Genomic DNA, 13,804 nt, shown 5'->3' with positions numbered 1-13,804 from the left:
TACAACAATAACTTTGAGCTGATCCGCCACAGGCCTTCACCACCGGGAGCATACTTGGGGAATGCAGGTGCTGATGTCAATGGTTCCTGCAAGACTGCTCAAGAAGGAAGGAAATATTTGTGAATTTTACCCTTCATTTATTCTGGAGGAAATAAACTGTTCACCCAGAGTTGGAACAAATAATTCCTGTCACTGCATAATTTAAATGGGTGAACTGAAGTACAGAATAGTGGAAATCTCAGTGAAATCTTCTGTGCTAACGGTTTCGGCATTCAGCCGAATCGATCAGCTATCGCTACACACTGACATTAGATTGACAACCAACTCATTTAGAGTTGGCTGACTCATATGCTACTGAGGTCAGGAGGAGGGTAGCAATGACTTACCATTCACTCTGGCCCATTTACCTGCCTGATAACTTCACAGATGGAAACTACAACCAATGTATTAGTTCCAGACACAGTTGGTAAATGTTCCAAAACTGGAATCTTTTGTAAAATCTGATCAATAATATAACACCCATACTGATACAGTTTATACCTTTGTAATGTGTTCTCTTCTGTTTCCTTTCATACCTTCACACATAGAATAATACTTCTTTCCTCTGAGAATGGACAGACCCCTCTCGCTTTGTTTGTAACCAGTAGAGGGGCAGCGCTAAGCTTCCATCTGCATGTTTACCAGTATAACTTTATACGAATGAGTGTACCACAGGGTGTATCACTCACCACTGTTGTTTAGTGAGGACGAATGGTCTAACCAACAATGGAGAACAACGGGTTACATGAATAGCTGAAGGAAGGGTGTGTTGGTCTTTGTTGGAAGTTGCATCTGTTATGGTAGAACTGTGGTGTGACTGGTCTACTCATCCACCTAAGCTCAGGGGAGGAGTTATTCTCTCTGGAATAGAAGTGACAATGTTTCAAAGGGCAGCAACAAAACATCTTTAATTATCATCCATCCTAAAAGAAAACACAGCAAATATGATCCCTTGGCAGAATCTGACTGAGACAGTTGTCAGAATTGTACTTGTTACAATGGGTTACAGATTGTTTTGGTAACTCTTTCATTCTTGAATTAAATGTTACAAGAAAAAAACAAATCAAATCTCAAGGAAATGAAGGGACTTGCATTGATACAGCATCATTCACAACCTCAGGACATTCAAACTTGGTTTATACCAACAAGGCACTTTTTGAAGTGTAGCCCCTATTGTAATTTAGGAAATGCAGGAACCATATTGTCTGTTAATTTGCTCATGATCAGTTAGTGGACAGTTAACTTGCGTTTGGGATGTTGGTCGAGTTACAAATATTGGTCAGAATATTTAGAGAACTCTCCAGCATTCAGCACATGAACAACACAGACTGACACGTGAAAGGTGGATTACAGTTGAAACACAGTGCTTACTTCAGTTAGTAATGCACAAAAACTGTGGGACTGATTTGCATTGCAATACCACCACTGATCCCACTTACCATCAGTGACAGTGCAGGAGAAACAGAGATTCTCCCGAGCAGTCTGCATTTCATGGGGTTTTTCCATTCCCACAATATGCATTGGTAGAAAATACCAGTTGGCCATTTTTTTCTCCAGCAGCAGCCAGCTGACTGGTCAGCCTGTGATAATATTTCACCCTTGCTGGCACTTTGACCCAGAAGCAGAAGTGAAAGTTGCGACTCAGTAATTTGTGCCAAATGACGTGCAAAATCCCACAGGACTGGCAGGTTGAGAATACTGCTGAACCACTTCTGCTTGAAGCAGCTCTTTAAAGCTTAGGGGCACATGGCATACAACTTTGAATGGATCTGCCGCACAGTTTCACTGTTGGAAACCTGCACGACCTGAAAGTACCAGTAAGGAGATTACTTTGTGACAAGCATAAATAGTAAAATATAAATGATCCACGTAAATGCATACACACACTGAACTAGTTGTAAATGCCATAGACAACAAGCAGCATATAGCACTTTCTACATAGTATCCTGAGGTGACAAAACTTTTAATAATTCTGAAACAAGTGACTGAATGTTTGCTGTGGAATTTTGGTTTAAAAAATGGCAAAATGATTATCAGAAGCCTTTTCTTTTCATTATTTCAACAAAGACATGAACGGAAATAAAATAAATGTTTAAAACTTTTGTTAAATTAGCAGGCAGACAAAGGTGTTAATGTTTCTTACAATTTTCACACAATACAACTTCAATTTCTAAATTGTCAAGTTACAACATAAGTTTTTGACCTCAGACAGTTAGGATAGACAGGACACTGAATCCAAATAATGGAGTAAATTCTCCATACAGGAGTTAAAGGAAATATCAATGTTTCAACAATATACAATTTAAAATATCTCAAACAGATCATGACCCTTTGCAAAAAAAGAGGATGTGGACATCAGCTTAAAAGGTTGATTCACTATAACACAGAGAGAGTCCTGTTCTGAAGGGCATTTGAAGGCTCCTTGGAAAAATGTCAGTTGGCACTCCTTTTGTTTCCCACCCACCTATTCCAGGAATTCATATCACACTGTCAGCTAGATAACAAAACATCCACAGTGTTTCTATTTCCTTGATTAGCAGTTTGTATTGCCATAACTGTTCGTCTCTGTGTATTCTCGAGCAGGGACACACAATTAGTCCTATAATTCACAGAAAATCAATACTAGAAATGTATAAAGAACAAAAATATAACCCAACTGAACAAAACATTATTTTTCATAAGGATCTTGCATTTGTTTTCATCCATAAAATTGAGACATACAGTCACATCTTGTCATATACAAATACCATGCTTGGTGCACTCCCATGATTTTTCCATTCACTAACTACATAATTCAATGGAAAACATCATAATGTGCGCTTCTGGCAGGGAAAAAAAAATATGATAGAAGCAAAGATTGGGAAATGAAGTAAAGTAAGTTTTGCCAAAGTACAGCTGGGTGACAAATAACAATGGAACTGGAGTGGGTAAAGAATAAAAACCAAAATGTAATGTCAGTGTTACTGAAAAAGCAGGAAATGGAACAAAATTAATCAGCAGCTCATTTTACACTTTGCCCAAGTTTCTTTTCCATTGAAGTCAATGGGGAAATAATCCAGACATTGTGTAAACAAACATTCGAAATAGGAGCAGATATAGATCATTCTGCCCCTTGAGCCTGCTTCACCATTCAATGCATAAAGATCATAGTCAGTATGTTTGCGTTCTGTATTCCCCATAAAGAGAAAGTGACGACTGCAGATGCTGGAGATCAGAGTCAAATAGTGTGGTGCTGCAAAAGCAGAACCGGTCAGGCAGCATCCGAGGAGCTGGAGAGTTGATGTTTCGAGCATAAGCTCTTCTTCAGGACTTTCGTATCCCCCATTTCCAGCTACTCAGTAACCCTAACTTCCTGCCTCAGAAGAATCCATCTACCACTAGCTTAAAAATATTCAATGGTCTCCACCATCTTTTGGATCTGTCTGTTCACCACAATTTGTTGCTTTTGCAAATTTCAGCCCTTATGTACAAATATTAAGTTATGAAATTGCTTTGAAAAAAAAGATAATAGTTTAATGATATTTATGATTCTGTTTCTATATAGATAGATTTGCTAAGGTAACTTATTTTGTGATTGCCTTCAATTAACTTAAATGAACATACTGTCTAGAAATCTTATGGAAGATTCTTTGAATCTGATATAGCTTTTGTTATAATGGTTAAGTAAATTACATATACATTTCCTTGAAATAAGCATGATGCAGTGCTTATATATATACCTGAATAAATAGATACCTAGCTTGGCGGAGAAGAGATTTAGACAATTCAATAAAGTACCATAAAAATTACTAATAATTGTGGCTTGCTGATGTGTTTGGTAGACAGAAACATGATAAATCAGACATTCAAGAATTGTAAGTTATTTCATGGCTACGCAATTCCTGTCAAAGCTTTGGCCTGGAAAACTAAAACAGCAATTATTTTACATAAACAACTTTCAGAATTTAATCTGGCAAACCAATTGCCCATTTTATATTTATTTAAGCAGTTTTGCTTAATAAATCACACTACTTTGACAGTTGCAATGTATACAATGATTTGTACCTGACAAGAAGCCAAATTTTCATTTCCAGGTTGCAAAATATGAGGTGGTCTTTTCACAACTTCACCTGCAATTATCATCAACGTGACAGGAGGCAGGTTCAGGGTGTAGATTGTGGCACATGCGAGGCAGAGGTATCAAACAGTGCAGATTTTGCAGATCAGTTCAATTAGAGCGATGGCTTGCCATCCTTTCATTAGTCTTGCGATGATGATATTGCCAAACCTTTGTCAGGAATGCAGAGCAACACCATCCCCTCAAGAGATTCACACTCCATGAACTACACTGACTTGAGAAGGCAAACCACATTCTTATGCTGATTCATGCGATAGCATTTGGTAGTATTCTGGGGACCTGGGTTTGAATCCCACCATGGCAGATGGTAGAATTTAAATTCAATTAAAGAAACTGGGAATTAAAAGTCTAATGATGACCATGAAACCATTGTCAATTGTTGGCAAAACCCACCTGGCTTACTAATGTCCTTAAAGGAAATAAATGGTCATCCTTACTTGGTCTGGCTTACATGTGACTACACACCAACAGCAATGTGGTTGATGCTTAACTGCCCTCTGAGCAATTAGGGATGGGCAATAAATGCTGGCCTAGCCAGCAACTCCCACATACTGTAAAACAAATAAAAAAACTTGAGCTCTGCTGAGCTTATTCTGGGTTGATTGCCACTCAGAGCAGCCAGGAATATCAAGAAAGAGTATTCCCCAGAGATCCTCCTGCACCAGGTTGAGGCCCACATGAACATACTGTTCCCCAGTAAGCATTCCTGACCTGTGAAAAAGTCATGCAAAAGGTAGTGTGGTTTCAGGAATGCAGAGTAAAATGGGATTTCCTCTGGGGAAGAAAATCTAGCTTGGCCTTTCAGAAATGCTCCTCCTCAGGCAAATGAAAATTTGCCGAGCATGTTAGTCTTTTGATTGAGCCACCAGATTTAATAGTCAAATTAATCCAGCTTGCTGTTTTCTCTTTTCAGCTTTCAAATATGTATTCAGGAGATTTTAGTTTCTTTTTCATGTAGCAATTGGTGCTTGTTTTAAAAAAAAACATAGCTCCATTAGAAAACTTTTTCCAAATCCAAACGACATAGTCCACGTGTGCGTTATGACCACAAGCTCTCGCCACATTTATTCCCAACACCAAGTCTGGCAGTGATCCTGTTGTTTTATAAATGGGGGACTGTTTGTGCCCCTGGCAACACAGAGACCCATCTCAAAGAGATGGTTTCATCTAGACCGCAGACAAATATAACTCCCCACCAGTGCTGGTGCTGCCTGCTGAGGGACACACTCTGTTCTGGCTGAATTTTCAGCTTGTAGGCCGGCAACAAATTTTTGTTACTACTTTCTGTATGGACGAGATCGTGACTTTAAGAAGATCCAGAGCCAGAATGCAAAAGAAATTTGAAACACGACTTGTTAGCAAATGTGACGATACAGGATTGCAGGAAAAAAACTTAGGGCAACTTACATGGTCACATACTTAATGGAGGTAACTTTGTAGGACATAAAGAGAATTGCACTATTTAGATAGCGTCTTTGAAGTCAGCACTCACACAATGGGCCAAATGGCCTTCTGGTGTTTTACTATTCTATGATCCTATGCTCAAATATTATACATACAGTTAGAACGAGATCCTAGGCAAGTCTTTAACTCTTCTGTTTTGCCAAGGGGTTATTACTGTTCCAGCTGGGGAAATCCCAAACTAACAAACTCCAAGGAGGAGGATGAATTGTCTCCCCTTCTTTATTCATCTACACCCTTGATTGTGACAACAAGAGTAATTTATAAAGTATTCCTTCCTGTGTGGATATCTTTCTCCCAGACCAAATGAATTTGTTTTCGAAGGAGCCAATTTCACCAGTCCCTTGAATTAACAGTTTGCCAGAACACTGACCTCAACATCGTTCAGGTATGGATAATACCAGCACACAATTTCCTGGTCATGATTCCAAATATCCTCAAAAACATAACCCACTTTCCACACCAGTCTTTAAGTTATGCGTTCATTCTCTTTAATTTTACGTACCTGACACTAATGCGAATGCTGTTCGGGTAATAATCTAGAGATTACAACTTCAAGGTTCTGCTTTTCAATTTGGCGCCTAGCTCTTCATAACCCCTCTGAAGCCCCTCTTTCCTGCTTCTACCAGGTTGTTGGTGCCTCCATGGAACATAACCATTCGGTCCTACCCCACCACAGCAAGTTCCTTATCAGCCCCGAGCAGATGTCCCGAATCCTGGCACCAGGTGAACAAAGTCAATCCCCCTTACTGTATCATGACCTGCTATCAATGAGAGTTAATCGTGTTGCTCCCCTCACTTGAATGCTCATCCAACCTGCAGCCCCCTTTTTTATCTAAACAGGTTGAGAGATAATTAAACCTATCAGACAGTTCCAGAGGCTGCCACTCCTGCTTTCTAGGCACCTTTATCTGCTTCATTCACAGTCACACCCACCTCTCCCTGACCACTGACTAATTCAGAAGTCACTATCCTAAGTTATGAGGCTGCCTCTTGGTACAAAGATTTCAGCTAATCATCACCCTCTTTGATGCACCACAATGCTGGTAGTTCAGCTTCCAACTCAAACTCTGAGCCAAAGTTGCTCACGCTTTAAGTACTCAGCACAAATGCGTTTACCCCAGATCAGTGGCATCCAGGAGTTCCCACATACAACAACCCTCATACATTATCTGTTGGGCCATTCTTAATGGGTTTTAATTATGTTATTCACTTACTTATGCTGCCTTTGATATATTTCATTAACGTGTATACTGGACTATATTGAAATCTAAGAAAATAAAATACCATTAACATTCACCAGAGACTCACCAAACAGCTAACTCCTTTCTCTGTAATAGGACAAAGGCCAATTCCAATCAGTGTCTAGCTCTATGTTTGGCTATGGGCCATTTCCAGGGTTTTCCCCCTCCCAGTAATTCTGAGCCAAGAGAGCTGGACACTTGCATTAACCGTCTTTGGATGATGCACAGCTGGGTCTCTTCTGGACGGAGACCCTATTAACCCTGTCGCAGCCATGGTGACTTCACACCAGGATTTATGTAAAATATATATGATGTCAACATAATTAGAAACAAACATTTCCCCACTCCCTCCCTTGCAAAGCAAATTGAAAGGGGGGGTTGGGGGGGTTAGCAAACAGAGTGTGACAAGTCTTTAACTCTTCTGTTCAGCTTTGCACAAGGAACTAACTGCTTCTCAAGTTAAAATGAAATTTTGCAGCTGTGTGCATAAGTCAAGAATAGATATTGACCATTTAGAGAAGTCAAAATTATCAGAACAGAGCTCTCTAAGTTCCACAATACACAAGTATCGATTGCACAGTGTGAAGGTGATTTGTGCATATCACACTGGACCTTCCCACTAAGTCAGCAAATGCTCAAAAACATTTGCATGGACCAGAGAAGCTTAGGTGGGACTGGAAATAGTGATGATAATATCTTCAGAGTGGATAACATGTCTTGAACATCCTTCTAAACAGCCTTAATAAAACTTGGTCAATGGTATGGGACTAAGAGTATAATAGCAGCCCATGCAAGAACCTATTACTTTGTATGATTTCCCTTATCAGATCTCGGAGTTACTTTCCATTAACAGGTAAAATACATTTCAGGAATCATTTGCCCTCCAGTATTAGTTTATAACAGTAATCCATGATAAACACGGCCTAACATATATGAACATAGAGATGACATCCATGTTTCACTGTGATAAACAATGGAGATTTAAAATGTGACCGCTAAAGTATTTGCTCAGGGTGGAGGGTTCTACAATTTCAATACCATTTGCATGTGTGAAAGAAGATGACATTTTATCAAGCCAAAACCTCAGGCGATATATTCAAAATGAGAAGTCTCAATACATTAAAAGACAATGGGTGTGCCTGTAATGAAATTATTCTCAAATGCATATGAAGCAGCAAAATTAGTTAAGATCAAAACCGAGGTTATATTATTCTAAGCTTTATGCAGACCCACCATTATATTTAAAGCCTTTGTAACAGGCTCAAAAACAGAGATAGACAGGTGCCCAATCCAATCTGTAAAAGTTCTTACGCTGCCTTTCTCTTTCAGAGTCAAAACGTGGGGTGCTGGAAAAGCACAGCCAGTCAGGCAGCATCTGAGGAACAGGAGAATCGACATTTAGAGCATAAGCTCTTCATCAGAAATGTTCCTGATCTGGAACTTTCCCTCTTTTTTTTCCCTCTGTTGCATATTGCTATTTCCAAAGAGAAGTTTTTAATCATTGTACCTATCATACTCCAGAATACAAAGTCCATATAAACACATTTATACACTATCGATATTTTAATAGAGTCAGGTGATACGTCGAAAACAGGCGCTGAAGTAAGGTAGGAGGGGGGTTCATGTGGAGCTAAGAAAAACCAGCAGAGACCTGGTGGGCCAAATCGTTTGTCTCTGCGCTCAAAGGTTTTCTGTTCTGATTAATATTTTTGTTTATAAAAAAGTTAGACTATCAGGTTTCATGGTGCAAGCAGAAGTTAATCACGTGTAATGCTGATTGGGAACAGTGCCTGACATCAGAATGAACTCAGGTTCTCAATTTGGCATCAGTGTGGAGTAATCCCAAATTAGCACAGGATGGTCAGACATAGAATAGATGGAACCTCAGCCTAAAACATGTTTCAACTCAGTCCCTGTAGTACATAGCCCACTGTATGTGATGACCATTTGCATACTCTTTGCAATTTTACCTTTTTGATCCAAACCACGCCAGTGTACTGGTAAAGTCACTATCTTGCAGTTGATACAAATGACAAAATTATAATCCTGCAAATCATATGACCATGAAAGACTTTCAATACCTAATAAATACAAGACAATTCCTAGGTTATATTTTACTTCCTTGAATAGTGTAAGTTTGTACACAAAAACACTGACCTAAAAGCTCCTGCCAGCATTCCAGATCAGGCAGGCTTTGCTTGTTTTATCATTCAAACTGCCAACCAACTAGTAGAATTTATTGTCCATTTCCCATGACCCTTAGGATTGCAATGGTGATCCTCCTTCTGAAAGCACAGCAGTCCATGGTTTGAAGGTATATCTACAGTGCTGTTAAGAGAGGAGTTCCCTGACTCTGACTCAGTAAAACTGAAGGAATCTCAATATAGGTGAGGCAGTATTTAATACTGATGACTGCAGGCAACTACACACGCACACTCTTTGGTTCTAAGCACTGATATCAATGTGTAGCTGTTTTTGGTGTCAAGAAGTCTATGTAAGAATCCTACTCACTGACTACAGTTCAGCCTTCAACACTATTATCCCCTCGAGACTGATTACTAAACTTAGTAATCTCGGACTAAGCCCCACTCTCTGCAAATGGATCCCCAGTTTCCTGACCCACAGGCCACAGTCAGTCAAGGTTGGGGACGATATTTCATCCTCACTAACACTCAGCACTGAAGCCCCTCAGGGAGGTGTACTTAGCCCCTACTGTACTCACTATACACCTATGACTGTGTCACCAAATACCAGACTGATGCCATTTACAAGTTCGCTGATGAAACCACCATAGTTGGTCGAATCTCAGATGGTGACGAAACAGACAACAGATGGGAGGTAGAAGACCTGGAAAAATGGTGCACTGAGAACAACTTAACTCTCAATGTCGGCAAAACCAAGGAACCCATTATTGACTTTCATGGGATATTACTCATGCCCCCCCCCTACACATTAACAGTACAGAGGTGGAACAACAATGGGAGTGGTCATCAACAAAAAGCTTTCTGGGACTCTTCATGTGGATGCACTGGTTACAAAGGTCTAGCAACGTCTCTTCTTCCTCAGGCAGCTGAGAAAATTTAGCATGATGGCAAATACCCTTGCCAACTTTTATAGGTGCGCCATCGAGAGAATTCTGTCTGGATGCATCGCTACCTGGTATGGCAACTGTACCATTCAAGATCAGAGACAGTTACAGAGAGTGGTGAACTCGGCCTGGAGAATCACAAAGGCCAACCTCCCATCTATAGAATCCATCTGCCAGGCCCACTGTCAAGGAAAGCCCGCCAGCATTCTCTAAGATCCGTCCCACCCGGTCAATGCTTTTCTACAACCTCTACCATCGGGGAGAAGGTACAGAAGCCTGAACGCACGCACTAGCCGGTTTCAGAACAGTTTCTACCCTATTGTTGTTGGAATATTGAATGGACTCACAAACGCTTAGCATTCGCCTGTACCTGTTTTTGGTTTTTGCCGCTGTTTACCTATTATTTACTTAACTATACTATTTAACTATGAAATCTGCCTGCATTGCTCACAAGACAAAGCTTTTCACTGTACCTCGGTACATGTGACAAATTCAATTCAATGAGACGTCATGGGCAAATATATTACTCTATATATGTGCAAGGAAGTATGCGCGATTTTGAAGTGGGCTTCAGTAATAGGAAGAAGAATGCCAGGCATGGGATGGGGATGGTGGAAAATTCCCAAAATGAGAAAGGAAGAGAAAGACAGCCCCAGAGCCAGAGATTGGGGAGGTGAGCTGACATGGAGGTCCCAGGAGTTTGGAGACCCTTCCTTCTGTTTACCTTCTTTACTCTCCCTGGCCCTCCTGGTCACCCCCAGCATCCCTTCCACCCTCTATCAATATCCCGCACCCCCCCTCCCCCACCCAGTCCCAACACTCCTCCACCCACTCTAGCTATGGCCTCCTGAAACCTGCATCCATGCAATTCAAGTGGCACAGAGTGAGCATGCAGCAGTGTTTGCAAATGCAGCCCATTGAAGATGTGCCCATGTGACAGTTGCACTTGGCCTTCCCGTCAGCAGAGATCATAGACTTGGAAAGAAAGGAGCCTTGATGAGTTGCGGCAGTGCACTTTGTACTTACAGATGTAGAAGCCATAATATGCCAGTCGTGAAGGGAATGAATCTTGAAGGTGATAAGAATTGAAATTCATTTTTAGCTCAGTTGTTTCAGAACTGTTACTACACTGGCATTTACTGGAAGATATGGAACTGCTTTTCCAAAAACATACTTCAATTAATTGTATGAATAAATTATATGACATAAAATACAAAACAAATAAGTTTGTTTTTAATCCTGAATGTCACTTACTACATCTATATTTATGTTTAACATTTAACAGGTCAACGCAGTTCTTCTGTTTTCAGCCCCTCAATGTACTAAAGCAGGAGTTTCTCTTAGCAAGTAGTCTTGAACCTTGGAACGTGCCAAACTGAGTTATGTTCTATCCACAGAAAACAGGTTAGACGAAATCCGATAAATCACCACTCCATTGGTCTGCGTGCAATCAAAGTGACGAGAGGTCTCACTAACAGTATATCAAGTTACACTTATTCAGCAGTAAACTGCTAACTGATGCCAATTTTCCTAGAGCTCTCTGTGTCACATTCAGTCAAATGTTGCCTTAATGTCAAGAGCAGTTACTCTCATTCTACTGCAGGAATTCAACTCTTTTGTCTATGTTTGTCTACAATTGGCTGACAGGTCTCCTTCTGCACAGCAACACTTCTGTGATTCTGTTTGGACCAGGCTTGCAATGTGGTCTGAAGCCAAGTGGGCACTGTGGTACTCAAACTGAGTATCAGTGACCAGGTCACTATCGAGCGCTGCTTGATGAAGATGTCATCTGCAATACCATGTCCTATCACCCGGCTGATAATATAGAGAAAACCAATAGGGTGGTAGTTACCTGGATTGGATTTGACCTGATTTTTTTTGTGAGCAAGAAATCAGAGGTGATTTTTCACATTATTGGGTGGATGCTAATGTTGTAGCTGCACTGAAACAGCTTAGCTTGAGACACAGCTAGTTCTTGAACACAAGTACTTAGGACGAGAGCTGTTGTCAGCCCCAATGTTTTTGCTGTATCCACTGCACACAGCCATAGTCTGATATCAGGTGGAATGAACTAAATTGGCCAAAGATTGGTCTCCACCAATGAAAATGATATTTTAATGGAATCTTCTGCTCAAATAGCTCCCTAATTATCCATCACCATTCACAATTGGATATGGCAAGACTGCAGATCTATTATCTGATCCTTCGTACTGTTTTGTTATCTTTCCAGAAGAAATGTCTGGAACATCTAATTTGCCCCACCCTGATAACTGCCTCCCCCCTGGATGCCTTTGAGCAGCTTTGTCAACTTAATCATGAAATTTTGCGAATACTGTCCATTGTCACTGTTGACATGTACATGACAATTAAAGTGACTGCTGACTTCAAATACGATGTCTCGGGATCATTCCAGAAAGCCTAGAGGCATCCGCGCTACATTAGCCAGGCACTTGTTGAGTAGTATATTATCAAAGTGGCTGTCAATTTCTGACAAGTAATTTGTTTTCAGAAACTGTGGGGGTCTCACATAAATGTTCAAAAATCAAGTCTTTACTTCTTCCATTGTTTGTTTTAATGTTTCTGTCATTGACATTCCATCATTGTCATGACCCATTCCACAGCCATTAAGGCAAATGGGAAGCCAGTTCTGAGGTCACTGTAATACTAGTGGTTAAGGCCATAAGAAACAGGAACACAAGTAGGCTCAATGGCCCTGTCATTCAATAGGATCATGGCTGATCTAACATTCCTCACATCCATTTTCTTGCCTATTCACCGTAAAAGGTTCAGTGACTGATCAAGAATATGCAGAAGGACTCTGCCCCCACAGCTTGCTGTGGCAAGGAGTTCCAAAAACTCTTGAACCTTAGAGAAGAAATTCATCCTCACCTCAGTCTTAAACTGCCACCCCTTTCAATCTGAGATAATGCACTCTGGTGCCAGGCTCTACCCCCAAGGGTGGTAACATCCTCTTAACATTCACTCTGTCAAGCCCCTTAAGAATCCTTTATATTTCAATGAGATCACCTCTCATTTTTCTAAACTCTGGTGAGTAGAGTTCCAACCTGTTTAGCCTTTGCTCATAACACAATCCCTCCATACCAGGGTTCATCTAATGAACCTCTGAACTGCCGCTGATGAAATTATATCTTTCCTTAAGTATTGATCCCAAAACTGTTCACAATACTCCAGATGCAGCCTCACCAGCACCTTGTTGCAGCAAGACTTCCCTACTTTTATACTCCAACCCTCTTGAAATAAGGGCAAACATTCCATTATTTCTCTGTAATGAAGCCATGGTGGCTCTGCTGGATTGGTTACGATTTTTCCAAATGTTCTAGTATTTCCTTAATAATTGATACCAATACTTTTCTAAGAATAGATGTTAGACTAATTGGCCCATAGTAACCTTTTTTTTTGCCTCCCTCCTTTTTGAATAGGGCTATCACAATAGCAGTCTTTCCGATCTTCTGATATTTCTCCAGAATTCAATGATTTTCAGATTGATTCACACTGTATTGGATTGTTGGGGTAGTTGGATTGATTGATTAACACCCTGTAACTTGTCACATTCTGTTATGTATCTCTTCCAACTCCACCGTCTGAGACCAAGAATGTGACGTGTGAAGAATCACATTGTACCAAAGTGCCCTGGTACACCCATATGCCAGGATGTTGTGATTAAAGTTACTCATTGCAAATCTTACTCAAGAGCCAATTAATATATTTATCTTCTGATGTCACCACTCTCCATTCAGAATGGGTGTGGTATGCCATTTGACACACACATCAATTTGCTAGATCCTGGTCTTCAAGACACTGCTGCCAATAATTAATTAACACAACAAGGACCAT

The 13,804-nt window shown here is 40.4% G+C and overlaps 1 long non-coding RNA gene across 1 annotated transcript in view; it reads right to left on the bottom strand.

The window, feature by feature from the left end:
* Window positions 1-524: 524 nt before the first annotated feature.
* Window positions 525-13,804, bottom strand: part of LOC122548088 — a 31,076-nt gene continuing 17,796 nt past the window's right edge. Inside the window, exon 3 of the long non-coding RNA XR_006311166.1 lies at window positions 525-900. This is a non-coding gene — a long non-coding RNA (uncharacterized LOC122548088). The remainder of the gene's footprint in view (window positions 901-13,804) is intronic.

The sequence above is a fragment of the Chiloscyllium plagiosum genome, unplaced genomic scaffold, assembly GCF_004010195.1.
Source record: "Chiloscyllium plagiosum isolate BGI_BamShark_2017 unplaced genomic scaffold, ASM401019v2 scaf_11093, whole genome shotgun sequence".
Classification (NCBI taxonomy): domain Eukaryota; kingdom Metazoa; phylum Chordata; class Chondrichthyes; order Orectolobiformes; family Hemiscylliidae; genus Chiloscyllium; species Chiloscyllium plagiosum.
Note: the sequence above shows the minus strand (reverse complement) of the source record. Positions and strands in the feature narration are given on the sequence as shown.